The 15,891-nt window shown below is 44.6% G+C and overlaps 1 pseudogene across 1 annotated transcript; it reads right to left on the minus strand.

The window, feature by feature from the left end:
• Window positions 1–8,279: 8,279 nt before the first annotated feature.
• Window positions 8,280–14,066, minus strand: LOC308435898 (translationally-controlled tumor protein-like; annotated as a pseudogene). Its single transcript has 3 exons — window positions 13,872–14,066; window positions 13,602–13,691; window positions 8,280–8,856 (listed from the first exon to the last, which is right to left on the minus strand). The product of its transcript is annotated as a translationally-controlled tumor protein-like (transcript).
• Between the last annotated feature and the right edge of the window lie 1,825 nt (window positions 14,067–15,891).

Raw genomic sequence — 15,891 nt, forward strand, 5'->3', positions numbered from 1 at the left:
TCACAATTTGTTTGGCAGAATAAACAACAAAACAAAGGATGCACAGAGTCACAGAGTTAAAGCAGTGAGAATGCTGGTGTCACCCTGTCTCAGAGTTCATCAGCAGGAGAAGAATATTGACTCCGCCTGTCACTGTTACTCAGTGTCTATCCCACAGAGAAGTGGTGAATGCCCAGAGACTTACCTACAAAAGGAGCAAGGGCCCGTTCCTAAGGCACTCCCCTCCAGTTCTTTCCAGCCCCTTTCACCTTGTTCTGTTTTTTTGCACCACCCCCTGACAGAATGTGTGCTATAGAACCTGGATGCTTGGCTGCCTCTTCTAGGATAATCAAGGTTGGTTACTCAGTAGTGCTCTGAGATCTGGATTGCTGGACCATCCAGGGGAAATAAGTAACCAAACTGAGTCTCAGGCATCCCCGCATCTACCTACTGCCCAGCAGCTGCCTGTCACCAGGTGGCTGACCTCTGACCTCCAGACTCATCTCTATGGCTTCTGATTTTTCCCTTTTCCGTTGTCCTCCTCCCTTCCAGACAACTGTGAATTGAAGTTCTTCTTTTAAACACCAGTACGTTGCCTTCAAGATTCTGCGTGAGTCCTGCTTTGTCTGCACTTCTGGTTATGTCTGCTACTAAATTCCTTTATTAATGAGTCTAACAGGAAACCCTAATTTTCCTAGTATCATATGATGACTCTGTTGAGACTCCCTGAGATTTCCAGCACACTTCATTGTCTTTTATTCTTAAATCAGCAGAGGAATAAACAAATAAACAAAAACCCAAAATAGTTTCTGCATCCCCGGATGACATCAGGATCACTCCACCTGGCTCTTGTGTTTCTGAACTAGTGAATCCTAAGTAAGATACTTATACTAATTTTTAGGATGCATTATTTTGTCTGTTTTCTTCCCTGAGAGAACTTTGATTCTTGATGGCTGGCTGGTTGGGAGGGAGGATGGGAGAGTGTTGGATGGGTGTGTGAGTAGGAGCCTGTGTGTGTCTGTGTGTAAATAAGTGGATCAGTGAGTGGCTAGGTGGATGGATGGATGGATGGATGGATGGATGGATGGATGGGTGGGTGGATGGGTGGATGAATGGATGGATGGATGGATGGGTGGGTGGATGGGTGGGTGGGTGGGTGGGTGGATGGATGGGTGGGTGGATGGATGGGTGGGTGGATGGATGGATAGGTGGATGGATGGATGGATGGATGAGTGGGTGGATGGGTAGATAGATAGATGGATGAATGAATAGATTGACTCGTGGAGGGGTTGGGGGGTAGGTTGGGTGGGTGGATGGGTGGGTAGGTAAGAATGATGGAGAGTAGGTGGGTAAGTGGGTGGGAGGATGGATGAGTAGGTAGGTGGTGTTTGAGTGAATTCATTCATTCATGTCATTGCATTCAAGTTAATAGCTCCTCAATCTCTTCTCTAGTAACTCAATTTTTTTAGCATCTCTTGTGGACATTTCAAGAACATTCAACAGGCCTTTGAGGTAAGATTCCTTGCAAATAAATATTCATTCATTGCCTCTAAATCAAGCATGACTTCAACTGTACAACATTAAGACCAGCATAGCTCTGTCTATCTCCAACAGCCCCAGAAACTTGGATATTTTTAGACAGAGATGCAAGGGAAGAAAAATGTGGCTGAGACCTGTCTCCAGGGACAGACATCTGTCCCACAGGCTTAGAACAAAGGGCTCTTTTGTGTCTGAGTAAAACAACTGCTCTCCTGGTTCAGTTCCCCAATTCTAGATTTTCAGTGCTATGCAGTGGTCTGCTTCCTGAGGATTCATGCTGCAGGGGGAAATCCAGGAAGCCAGGGGGATGCTCGGAGATCCTTGATTTGTCCTTTAACCTGTTGGAATGCTGCCAATGGCTAATACAGGGCTCTAGAGACCAATTCGTTCATTTAATTAACTTTCTCGGGAATTGTTCCCAGTGTAGTGCTACAGGAGGGACTTAGGCTGTAGTCCTGATTTTGTGGGATGTTGTATCTACAGCTAGGGAGCAGAGTGACGCATGCTGCCTGCCTCATTTTCTTTGCCTTGCACAGCCCAGGACCTGTGTCCAGGGAATGAGCCCACCTGCAGATGGGATGGGTCTTCCAACATCAATGAACATAAATAAACAACAATCCCCACTCCCACATGCACGCTTATGTCTTCCAGGTGGTTCTGGATCTTTTCAGGTTGGCAATTTACACCAATATCCATGCCTTATTTAGTTATTGGGTGGTGGGTACCCATGGCCGTGCGAATTCTAAGCAAATGCTGTACTGCAGAGTCACGCCCAGCCCAAGGGATTTTTTAAAATCTCTGTATGTTAACCTTGTCAGGTCCATGGAGCCATTTATACTTATTGTCTCTTGTTGGGTTACAAAAGTGTGTAGTACCATCCATGCGGCCAGGTCTCAGATATGGTTCACAGAAGTCCTAGCTAAATAGGACTGTTGGTTGCCTCCATCCCTTGGAAGCCTGAACTCTGTCTCTGGTTCCATAAAAGCCAGTCCTCAGGGAGGCAGCATTTCAGGTCAGTTCTAGCTCAAGGCTCTCTGGGCTGTTTCTGAAGAATACGGGGTGTCTGTGTGTGCGGGCGTGTGTGTGTGTGTGTGTACAGACGAAGGGCAACAGGAATAAGATTTTTGAGACGTTGTATATATGTACCCTTGGACATTTCTGGCCAACAACTCTGAAGAGGGATTCTTATGTCTAATAATGGGATATTTGTTGGGTGATCTTTGATTCTCAGAGGAAGCACAGTTAGCCCAGGTGAGAAAAGTTCACAAAGCTTGATATGCATTTTCATACACTGAATTTTTTTGTATTATAGGTTTTTAAAAAAGGTAACAAGTAATAGTCTTGTAATCTTTTTGGAATATTTATTGCTATTTTACACATCTTTCTTCTTCTATTTACCCTTATCACACGCACCCCACTATTCCCCTCTTTATTGCCCCATGACCTCCCTATGCTGGCCATGGTTCCATTTTGCTCTCCTAGTTTCCGCAGTTACTACAGGCTATGAACTCACATTTGCAGATTTGGAGCTAGGAGCCTTCAGTAAGAGAGAACATGTGATATTTGTCTCTGTGGGTCTGGGTTACCTCATTCAATTTGATCTTTTTAAGTTCTACCCCTTTGCCTGAAAAGTTCACGAGTTCACTTTTCTTTTCACCTGAGTAATATTTCACAGGGAATATGGATGACATTTTCATTCCCCATTTCCAAGTCATAGGACATCTAGGTTGTCCTCAGTTCCCAGTTATTGTGACTAGAACAGCAATGGGCATGGAAAGCAAGCGCCCGTGGAGGAGGAAGTCCAGTCGTCTGGGCATAAGCCAAGGAGTGGTACAGCTACGTTTATGGTAGATTTATTTTTAACTTTCCCGGGAATTCTCCCCACCGTGTTCCATTGTAGCTGTGCAGTTTGTAGTCCCCACACACCCCCATCAGGTACTGTCAGTTGCTCCTTTGATCTTTTTACTCTGACTAGGATAAGATGAAATATCAGAGTTGTTTTGATTTGCATTTTCCTAGTTACTAGAGATGATACACTTTTTTTTTCTAAAAAGAAGGATATTTCTTAGACATTTCCCCCTCTTTAGTTGGGAACTCTCTATTCAGGTCTGTTTTAGTTACTGTTCTATTGCTGTGAAGAGACACCACAGCCAAATCCACTTTTATAAAAGAGCATTTAACTGGGATCTTATAGTTTCAGTGTTTAGTCCATTGTTGTCATGATGGAAGGGAGGCACGGCAGTAGACATGGCTGGAAGGCATGGTGCTGGGGTTGAGAATGATATCCTAACCTGCAGACAGGGAGGGAGACACTGGGCTTGGCTTGGGCTTTCAAAACTTCAAAGCCCACCCTCAGTGATACACTTCCTCCAACATACCTCTTAATCCTTCTAATCCTTTCAAATAGAGCCTCTCTGGTGACTAAACACTCGAATATCTGATTCTACTTGGGGAGGGGCATTCGTTTTAATATTTTATGTTTCGTGTCTGTGTGTATTTTGTCTGTGTGAGAGTGTAAGATCATGGAGTTAAAGATAGGTGTGAGCTGCCTTGTGAGTGCTGAGATTTGAACCTGGGTCCTCTGAAACCACCACTGAGCCATTTCTTCAGCTCCCCAGGGAACATTATTGTTGAAACCACCACAAGGCTTCAGACCCATTTTCTGAATGGGTCATTTGGTTTTTTGAATTCTTTCTATATATTGAATGTTTTCTCTCAGTTGTATGGCTGACAGAGACCCTGACATTCTGTGAGCCTCTTCTTCCCCCAGTTGGTTGCTTTTATAGCTGTGCAGGAGTTTTCTAGTTGTATGTCAATTCTAATGTATGTCAACCATTGTCAATTGTTGGCCTTAGTTCTTGGGCAGATAGAGTCCTATTGAGGAAGATATTCCTATGTACCCAAAGCATTTAAAATGAGGCTTGATCTCAGGGTCTCATGCTTATGAAGTAAACTCTTTATTATCTGACCCACCCCCACCCCCAGCTCATTGCTACTGTTGTAAAGTAAGGACTCACTCTGTAGCCAAGGCTGTCCTGGAACTCATCATATAGCTCAGGCTAGCCTTGACCCTTCAATAATCTTCCTGCTTTAGCCTGCCTTTGATTTTTTTTCCCTATAAAACTGTATCAATTGTCTTTTCTTTTCTCTGAGAAAACACCTGACAAGAAGGAATCTCTGGGCTCATGGGCTCCGGAAACACAGTTCACAAGAGTGTTGAGCTCAGTCTCCAGACACTAGAGGGGATCAGCTTGCTCACATCACGGCGGAACAGGAAGCAGAGATGTGACTGGGCCTTCTTCAATACCTGTCCCAGTGGTCCATGTCTCAAGGGTCATAGAGCCTCCCAGGACGGTGCCACCAATCAAGGAACAGGTGTTGAAATAACCGAGCCTGGGGTGGCTGTTCATATTCCAACTATGCAAACACTCTGGTGCTGACTCTTACAAGAGTCGTCAGAAGCAGGATTTGTATGCTTGACTCGCCAACTATCTGTCCAAGGGGAGTTGCTTTGAAAGGCAGAGTCCAGCATCTGACCAGAAGCAAGCGCACCAGAGCTTCTTATAGCAGGAGATAGGTGTCTGGGCAGCTTTGGAAGGTGCCACTGTTTCTTGTCATCTGCTTCCCAGAGCACATGTCTATGAAGCCATCTTGGTTTTGGTTTTTTGTCCCCACCCCCTTTCTTTTTCTTCTTCCTTTTCTCTTACCTCTCCCTCCTCCTTCCTTTTTCTCATCACCCCTCTTCTTTCCTTCCTCCAGTTTCTGGCTTCACAAAATTCTCAGCCTTCTGAGCAGCCAGCACCCCAGGCACCACCCCCACACCTGGCTGGCTTCTATCCTTTATCTGCCAGATGTTTTTCACCCAGGGACACTTTGCATCCCTGGACACTTAGCTCTGGTCAGGTGAGCCCTGCCTCTTTTACTTACCTTCAAATGGTGATTAGGTCTTTCTAATGACTTGCCCACAGGAACAGAGAGCCTCTGGGTTCCCAGAGGATCTGGGAGTGTATATTTATTTGCTTCTCTCATGGGAGGCATTTGCTGAGAACCTAACAGCTGCTATTAGGTGGTAATGATCTCAATTCCCTTAGCAACATGGCAACCAACAAAAAATGACTAGTGGGGTTTCCCTGCCAGCATCCCAGGGGATGCACTCCGGCTCTCAGCCTCTGCATGCTGAGGACCAGAGGGATTAGTCACAGAACCTATGCTGGTCAGGTTAACCCCTTGGATTGAAACCCCTTTGATTTCATCAGAGGGGTGACCAGATTATATCCTTAGTTCTGGGCTTTATAGAAGCACCAGGAGGTTTGTTTTTCTCCACTTAGTAATAGTTTGTCTTCTATGTACTAAATGGCTGCTATGCATCTTCTTCTTCTTCTTCTTCTTCTTCTTCTTCTTCTTCTTCTTCTTCTTCTTCTTCTTCTTCTTTTTCTTCTTCTTCTTCTTCTTCTTCTTCTTCTTCTTCTTCTTCTTCTTCTTCTTCTTCTTCTTCTTCTTCTTCTCCTTCTCCTTCTCCTTCTCCTTCTCCTTCTCCTTCTCCTTCTCCTCCTCTTCTTCCTCCTTCTCTTCTTCTTCTTCTTCTTCTTCTTCTTCTTTTTCTTCTTCTTCTTCTTCTTCTTCTTCTTCTTCTTCTTCTTCTTCTTCTTCTTCTTCTTCTTCTTCTTCTCCTCCTCCTCCTCCTCCTCCTCCTCCTCCTCCTCCTCTCCCCCTTCTTCCTTCTCCTCCTCTTCTTCCTCTTCCTCCTCCTCTTCCTCTTCTTCTTCCTCTTTTTATCCTTCCTCCTCCTCCTTGGGGGAGCGAGCTAATTGTTCAGACAGACCCAGCATAGATTTGGGAGCCAAGGAAAATTGGAGAAGCCCAACCTCTGATAGGTTCCTAGTGTCTGGGTTGTATAAGAGAGTTAATAAGAAGATTTCTCTTGGTCAGACCTGTGGACCACTGAACTGTTAACCGTTGTCTTGTGGCTTCTGTTGTCATTTGGCTCTGTGCTTTCAGCTGTCTTGTCTTGTGGATGTAGCTGGTGTTATGTATTTTTGAGAGTGACCGAATAGAGGAATGACAAGTTAATGGCACTTACAAAGGCACTCCTAAAATGGCAGAGTGTTGGGGGGTATGGGGGCCAATGGCAGTATGTGTTGGCACAGAAGGCAATGCTTGGAGTCAGTGGGAAGTTTTGGAAAACCCAGAGTCCCTGTAGAGAAGCGGTGGCCAGCACTGCTATAAACTGCTGTGCCTGCAGGGAACTGGATTTAGCAGCAGCAGCTCCCAAGGCACCTTCCTTGCAATTACAGCATTGGAGGAGGTGAAGGAAGTTTTGTCCATCTATTCTGTATGGATAGATGTGGCCACCACATGTTTGTTTCTGACTGGCTTTGAATGTGTGGCTTATCCACCAGCCATATGGGTTCAGAATTCTTTTCTGGGCTTTCTGGCCACTGGATTTAATATGAATTCAAATGTTATCTGGGAATAAATATTATTAAAGTTGTTTTACACTGTTCTACTTTGTTGAAAGGAGGCTCTGTTGTATACTATTTAGAAGTAGTTCCTTGGGGGCGTTTTCAATCTCCAATTGTCAGGACACTAGCAGTCCAGTTCAGTAGTGTCAGGAGGGCAAACATGAATCAGCAGTGTTGGCACGATCCTGCAGAAACAGCCAGGCCTCTGATGAATCAGCATGAGTCAGCAGGAATGACCAGGACCTGCAGGGACACCAGGAGAAGTTCTCTGCCATGACTCTCTCAACAAAGTGAAGACCAGTGAAGACAAGACACAAGACTAGTGAAGTGCTGCAAAACACACCGTCACTGAGTCGTATTTATACTCCCTCCAAACATCACCTGTCCTCCAATGGGTCTTGCCCCAACAAAACACCATTTGAGTCCATATCGGCTGACATATGCAGAAACTTCCACTTTGCTAAGCCAATCAGCCTGAGTCCAAAGAAGCAGAAAGAAGCTGCCAGAACACCATAAGAAGTTTTTTGGTGTATTTTCTTCTATGAAGTCATGACAAACAATGGCTAGTAAGGAATGCCAAGGGGCACCAATACCACCCAGTTGTGTCCACTGTCTGTTGGGTTATATTTATATCCCTTCTTCACGTCATGCCTCCTTTCATGTGTCTGCTTTAGCAAAACATCCCTTCACCTGTGTGCCCCAGCAAAACATCATCTGACACAACCGACTCTCCAGAGAAACCAGACGTTTCCCCTTCACAGTTCCTTCTCTAGCAGCATGTCTGCTCAGATGCTTCACGCTCCCTGCCATGATGATAAGGGATTAAGCCTCTGACACTGTGAGCCAGCCCCAACTAAACATTTTCCTTTATAAAAGTTGCCTTGGTTGTGCTGTCTGTTCACAGCAGTGGAAACCCAAACCATGACAGACTGTAGTCACGAAAAGAGCTTCAAATCAGAAATGTTATAATTAATTATAAATTGTTAAAGATTAAGCCTTAATATGTTTAGAACCGTGCTTGCTATCATATGGGTACTAATGTAATTAATTATCAGAAAGACCTTTATTTAGCCTCCTATGTATGTTTTCTTTCTTTCTTTCTTTTTAAAATTTAAATGCATTTTATTTTTAGACAACCCACATGGCATGTTTTTCTTTAAAAACCAATGCCTCCACTCCAAATAAATTACGGTCAAAATAAGAGCTCAGGATGACATCAGTCCCATTTGTCCTAAGTCCTGGTGTTGTGTGGATGGTAAGCAGCAGCTAGTTACGGTGACAGGCGATAGATCGAGGTTGTTAACATTTTCCCATCTCTAAGTCATCCTTCAAGAAAACGATGAATTGAGTCACACATCTTCATGGTGGTCCAGGAGAGCCACCATGCCGTCTGGATTCACAATCTCACCAATAAAAAACTGGTACTTATGGAAGTTAGCGAGGATGTGCTTAATTTGCTCTGCAGCCCCAGTCATAAAAGGCTTCACTCTTTCTGGTTTATGGTCTTCAAGTTTGCCTTTGAGTGATTTCATGTAGTCTTTGATATACTTTTTGTAGGCCTCTTTTGTGGAGCTGGTTTCTTGTAAGTGATGGTTCTTGACAATGTGAACACCCGTGAGCACTAGGCTATCGGTACCTTCGCCCTCCGAACCTTCAGTGGAAGCATCTCCACCAATGAACGAGTCATCGATGGCACCCTCTGTTCTACTGACCATCTTGCCCTCCACCTCCAGGCACAGCCCGTCCTCGATCTCCCGGATCTTGTAGATGTCGGAGAACAGCTGATGAGGTCCCGGTAGATGATCACGGTGACGGCTGGGGACAGCGGCGCGAGCCTGACACCTCGGAGGGTGCGCGGTGGAGCCGGAGTGGTGCTCTGGGGGAGGGGGGAGCGGGCGGAAAAGTCCTATGTATGTTTTTAAGGTATATCCTAAAGCAAGTAACTAAAAACAAACAAGGGTGGTTTAACTCAGATATACTTAATAGATAGCGACCCTTAAATTTATCAGAGATATGTTGAATATGATATTTAAGATGTTTAAGCTCACTATGACAGAGACTCCTAGTTTCTAGCAGTGACCACATAGTCTACAAGAAGACGGTGGTGCACAATAAAGACTCCACCTGGATTGTGGCAACACTAACCACTGGGAAAGACTGCCTCAATGTCTCATGTGCCACCAGCACCCAGCGTAAACTGTGGACAAGCAGGCCACCGAGAGTTGATTGCTCCACTTAAACCAAGTGAGGTCAATCTCTCTATGTTCCTTATCCACAGAAAGCTTTTCAGAATCTTCTGGGCCTGGTGGCCAAGGACTGATGCCGTCCTGGTACCGTCTGCCCAACTCCATGGAGACCACAGGATGACTGTCTAGGCAATGGACTATAAACTGGGCTTTGTCACTGTGATTTACACAGAGGCCATTTAGAGCATACTTCTTGCTAAACTTTCTCCTCCTCAGATCTTTGGGTGCCGGTGGCTAGGCTAACTGCAGCTGTGTCAGTTCAGTGACAAGGCAACCGGCTTCTTCCTCCAAGTCTGCAGCCACCTTGTTCGTTCATCTAAAGCTACTAGGTCTGTCATTAGGAGAAGGTAGACAAGTCTGTCTTGCTCACATACTTCATATTAAAGAATACACAGCTTTCAGGTATAACTTCTCTTTGAAGAAACTTACCAGGCAATGGCTGTTCTCAGTAATAACTACTCGTGTCTCTGCAACATAGTTAAATGAAAAGAAAGAGGTTTAAAGTCCACACCAATCCCGAGGGTCTAAGAAAATCCCCTAAGATATATAAAGAATATAAAAGCTTGAGTAATTTTATAGGGTCTCAAAATGATTTAAGATGCATAAATATATGTTGTAAAGTTATAAGAAAATGATGGATGTATAGAAAAGGTATATGAAAATGGGAAATGCTTCAGACCCCTTTCCCTTTTCTATGCCATTGTTACACTAAGGTTTCAAAGGTTCAGAGCTTTAACATTGATCAACGGAGTTCTGATAAGATGGCAGAACACTGACTACTTACTAATCAGCCATAAGCTCAAGATTTTAAATCTCCTTTGGTTGTCTTCTAAGTATAGAGTCAAAGGTGCTTTTCACTGAGATAAAAACATCATTATCTAATTTATCTATCTATCTATCTTCTATCTATCTATCTATCATCTATCTATCTATCATCTATCTATCTATCTATGTGTCTATCTATCTATCTATTATCTATCTATCTATCTATCATCTATCTATCTATCTATCTATCATCTATCTATCTATCTATCATCTATCTATCTATCTATCTATCATCTATCTATCTATCTATCTATCTATCTATCTATCTATCTACAAAATCTGGCTCTCTAGGCAGAAGAAAACTGTTCATGCCTTTTAACTCAGAGCTGTGGTTTTTACTTGGACTAAAAGGCTCAAGCCTCCTCCAGCTGTTTCACAGATATCTGTTAGCTGCCTTAAAAATGTAGATTTCAGTATGGATTAATGTTAATATACCTAGAAATTTTACCTCTTTGTAAATTAAAAATTCAAGGAGTAACCTTTGAGGGGTCAAAGAAGTCATACAACTTGGATCTGTCACGGGTCGATGGACTCTGGAGAAGTACAGCCTAAGTTTCTGCACCCGTCTATTCCTGAAAGCGGGATCTCTCTTTTGGGCCTGAGACCCCTCCCCTCCCCCACTTACTAGGCCTATGGACCTGAAAGTTCCAGATGCAAGCTTTTCCTTTAATTTCCTAAACTTTGACTTTTGTTTCTAGATTACATTTGTCTCAGTAGACACTGTGCCTGCATCATCTGCAGGCAGCAAACTGGTGATCTCTGGACTTGCTGAAAGCTGACATAAACCAGTCCAGCTGATGTGATTGCTCCCCGACTCTTCAACTGAGTCAGCTAATCAGATGTTTCTGACCTGAGAGGCCAAACCTACCCCATCTTCAAAATGGCCTTCGTCTTAGAAGAGAAGCTGAATGCAAGCTGCACCCACGTACCAGGAAGACCCCATGGTTTGTCCTTGGCCAGAATTCTTCCTAGCTACTTTCTAGCAACAGTTAATTAAAAATTAGTCTGACTTTCAGACCTTTTGTGATTTGTATACAGTCTTGCTTTGGAGCACCCACCTGTCAGCTTACAATAGATATTCAGTTAGATACTTGCCAGGATAGACCTCCCCCACATTTACTTCCATTTTCTATAAAACCTTGTCCTGCTGAGGGTTCAAGTCTGCTCTGCCGTCCCTTCTTGTCCTGCTGGGTCAGGGTTGGGTTGGAGGAAAGCCCAAGCCCGAGCTTGTGATACAGAGACCCTAATGCTATTAAATCAGAAATGGCTCCTTGGTGGTCTTTCGGGGTTAACAAACACTCCCTAGCACAGCAGCCCCATTGCTCAGCCTTTGACTAACCTCAGCCTTCCTGGGCACTGGCAATGATGCCTCAGTGCCAGCTGGAAGTAGTTACAGAAGAAAGCACATTATCCCCTGTCCCCCCAGCAGGCTGAAATGCTAAGTCAGAAGGAAATTCCCTGGCATAAGAGACAAAATGGCTACTTAGAATGATAATTGGCATGTCAAAAAAGTGGGCTCAGATTTATTAACAGGTAGATTCATTAATTGTGACAGCTTCTATGGCATGATAGGGCACTTGGCCTGATTTGTGCAGAACAAAGAAGAATTAGATGGCTGTAAGAAAAAATTACTATTTCTATAAAAACCATTTAGGATAATAATCTGGTTATACTCAAAGGAGACCTGGGATAAGATAAGTGACTAGTACATCATCAATTTTCAGGCTTCTCTTAGGCAGTAACTCTGATGTCAGCCAACATAGCCTTTAGCCCTCTGTGTCTGCTAATTGCTGTTGGCTCTTTCATCACTGATACAACTAAATGATAATTTCTATCTGGGTACCATGAAGCTGGTTGTTAGATCTCATTATAAACAAGTCCCCCTCACGGAGCCAAGGATTTAACTCAAGAAACAACTCAAGGGGTGGGGGTGGAGCATATAAGACTCAAAGTTAACCTGTAAGGTCCATCTCCCGAAGGACCAGGTAACTTCATGGACTGCTGAGAGTTCTCATTCTTGGAAAATAACAAAGCCCCATGGGAAGACTCGGTGGCTGTATGCTTTTGTCTTTAAAAACCAGGGATGGTCCTGACCAAAGTCCATTTTGGTCAGTGTTTAATTAAAACTTGCTTCAAATTTGGCTCAAAATTGTGGACCTGATTTTTCTCTCGTGGATCTTAGGACCCATACCACCTCCCGTCTTGCTCTAGGAGAACTGGGGTAACAGATGTCTGCTCTTGTGCCTGGCTTTACCTGTTTGGGTTCTAAGATCCAAGGTCAGGTCCTCATTCTTGAGCACAAGTCCCTCGCAGTCTGGGCCATCTTCCCAGATCTCTTACTTTCTTCCTGGAGACTTAAACTTGTGATCCTTCGGCCTCAGGCTCCCTAATACTGGGTCCTCAGTTTCTCCACTCGAGTCTTTCTGGGTTGCTTGGTTTTAGATAAGCTCTCCGTAGCACAGTCTGGCATGAACTCCTGCGGTTCCTGCATTTCCTATCCTCCACCCCCACAGTGCTGTGACTACAGATGCAGCCTCTCAGAGCCTACACTCAGCTTTTGTTTGTCTTACGTTGATTATGGGTATTGCAAAGAACTTCCCAGACTCACAGAATCTGGCAGTGTGCACAAGACATAGGTAGGTTTGAGCCAGCTATGGTCCTGGCACAGAGAGGGGAAGTGGACACGGGCTCCCACCCCTAACCAGAAAGTTATATGTGATTTATACCTGCTGGCAAAGGGAAAAAAATCTGTTTCCTATAATGAAAAGTTATCCAGTACATCACAACAACACTCTAGGGCAGGCCCTGTGCCCAGAGATAGCGGGTCATCACAAAATAAACTCTATGGCCTTTTTGTGGGCTTTTTATGATGTAATCACATTTTTATTAATTTTTTAAAAAATTAAAACGTGTTAGAAGCCAGGGGTGATGGTATACTACATAGTGTGGGTACCAGTCTATGTGTGCACACACACCCCATCCAAACAATGCACCCAGCAGCTCCAGAACCCTGAACCCCAGCCTGTATCAGGATATACCACTTCGTCTCTGAACAGAGGGTATCAGTTTCTACATCCTGGTAAGAATCACATTTAAACAGCTTAAAGTGTACTCTCAATATATCCGGGGGAGACTGGAATCTTGCCTGAATTAGCTTTGGAAGCATGGACATTAAGGCAAAATAATTTCTTCTAGTAACTTTTTTAGAGAGAAGCTTCACTTACCATCTTGTGCTCCTGCACAATTGGGTGTGCAAATGATTAAAATCAGATGCCTTATGGGAAGGGACATGTGCAGATGTAATGTTGGGTGTGGCTCCTCAATCCCTGTCTACCTTGCTTTTGGAGAGTCACTCACTGCCCTAGAGCCCTTGAGTAGGCTGGGCTGGCCAACCAGGGCTTCCCCAGAGAGCCGACTTCCTTGGCTGTAGTTACAATCTTTAGCCGTGGGTTCTGGGGGTTGAACCAGACCTCTGGCTTGTATAGAGAGCATGCTTGTGATAGAGCTTCTGTAACAGGTCTCATATACCCCAGGGTAGCCTGGAACTCACTCTATAACCAAGGATGCCCCTGAACTTCTGATCCTCCGACTTCCGACTCCTGGTGTGGCAGGCATGACCCCACTCCTGGTTATTGCAGACCTGGGGATAGAACTAGGGCCTCACATGTGCTAGGCAAGCACTTTCAGAACAGGGACACACTGTAATTTGTTCCCCAGTACAAGCTTTTCTTTATTTGACCCTTATTAGCTTATGTTCAAGATGCTGAAATTTAGAACTTAATTATCTATTTACTTTGGGACTTTGGAGACAGAGACTCACTCTGTAGCTAAAGTTAGCCTGGAACTCGAAGTCCTCTTGCCTCAGTTTCCTGCACTGAAGGCTAGATAGAATATAAACATACGTCTCAGGGGGAGGGGTACCATCCATCTCATAGTAGCCAATGACCAAGCACCTCAGTAAACTCATGGCCCAGTGGGAGCAGCGTGGGAGACGACGACTCTGTACCACGTTCATCTTCTAGATGCTAGATGTCACCCACGCCTAGGAACTAAGAGGTGGTGTGAAGAAAGGGACAGAAACTCTCCAGGGGGCTGAGGTGAGGTCCTCTGAAGAGGGGCTCAGTGACAGGCCACACTTTGCTATGTTCTCCTTCTGTGCCACATTAACTTCCCGTCATGCTGGAACCAGTGCGTGTGAGTTCCTCTAAGCCAGCAGATCTAAAATTTATTTTAGTCTCCAGCCCAATTAGCAGAAAATCGGGATTCCACCTGCTCCCACTTCCCAGTGGAAAACAGTTAGGAGATAAAAATGGAACGATGTCCTAAAGGCATCCGAAAAGCTGGGAGATTGTGGGTACATCTGTTTAGGATCCTGATCCACGTAATGCATAGTATGTAATACATAGCTTAAAGCCTATTTATTGAACAATTATAGGCCAAAAAATGCTGCCGACACAAACGAGCGTCATTAAACACGGTGGGGCTCGCCAAACAGCCCACAGCAAGCAGACTCGACAGCACAAAGCTGAACCTGTAGCAGTTTGTTATGAGCTGAGCAAAGAAAAAAAAGTCATAATCGTGGGAAACTATGGTCAAGTCAAGACAACTTGAGGGCAGAACGGCCTTTCAGGACCTTCTAGAAACCTCTCTTGTCAGCAGCACCCTTGAGCACTGTAGTGCAGTTCTGTGTCCTTGTATGACTGGTAAACAGCCAGTTTTCCTCTTCAAGTTTTTGTTGTTATTGTTTAAACAGTATGTAGCCCTGGCTGGCCTGGAACTCACAGAGATCCACCTGCTTTTGCTTCTGAGTGTTAGAACTAAAGGTGTGCATCATACCCAGCCCAAGTCTCTGTGTGTGTGTGTGTGTGTGTGTGTGTGAGTGTATGTGAGTGTGTGTGTAAATGTGTGTGTGAATATGTATGTGTGAGTGTGTGTATGTGTGAGTGTGTGTAAATGTGTGTGTAAGTGTGAGAGTGTGTGTGAATGTGTGTGAGTATGTGTGAGTGTGTATGGAATTGTGTGTGTGTATGAGTGTGTATGTGTGAGTGTGTGTGTGAGTCTGTGTGTGAGTCTCCCTGTGTGTGTGTGTGAGTGTGAGAGTGTGTGTAAATGTATGTGAGTGTGAGAGTGTGTGTAAGTGTGTATGTGTGAGTGTGTGTGGGATTGTGTGTGTGTATGTGTGTGTGAGTGTGTGTGTCTCCCTGTGTGTGTGTATGTGTGAGTGTGTGTAAATGTGTGTATGAGTGTGAGAGTGTGTGTGAATGTGAGTGAGTATATATGTGTGAGTGTGTGTGGGATTGTGTGTGTATATGTGTGTGTGTCTCCCTGTGTGTGTGTGGGGGGGCTCAGAGGTCCACTCTGGAGAGGTGGATTTCATCTTCACTTTGTTCAGGACCTCATCTCTGCACTGCTCTAGATGGGAGCTCCAGGTGATTCTCCTGTCTCTGCCCCATCTCACTGTGGGAATGTTGGGCTAATGGACATATGCTGCCACCTCTGGCTTCTCATGTAGGAACTGGGGGCTGAAGTCTGATGACTTCAGGACAAGTGTTTCACCTGCTGAACCATCTCACTTGTCCAAGATTTATAATTTCTGAACACTATTTTTGTAAACGTAAATAACTTGGCTGTGGTTTAAATGTGTACTCCCAAAGAAGAGGCTGGAAGCTTAGTATCCTGTGCAATAGTTGGGAGGTGGGGTCTAATGACAGGTGTCAACCACAAGATCTCCATTAGGAGATCAGTGCTAACCCTGAGTTTCTCTCTCCCCTCTCCAGTTCTGCCTGTCTCTTTGACTCTCTCCATCCTCTCCAGCCCTGTCTCTCTTTGATCTTATGCCA

This window comes from Micromys minutus (assembly GCF_963924665.1).
Source record: "Micromys minutus genome assembly, chromosome: 24".
NCBI lineage: Eukaryota > Metazoa > Chordata > Mammalia > Rodentia > Muridae > Micromys > Micromys minutus.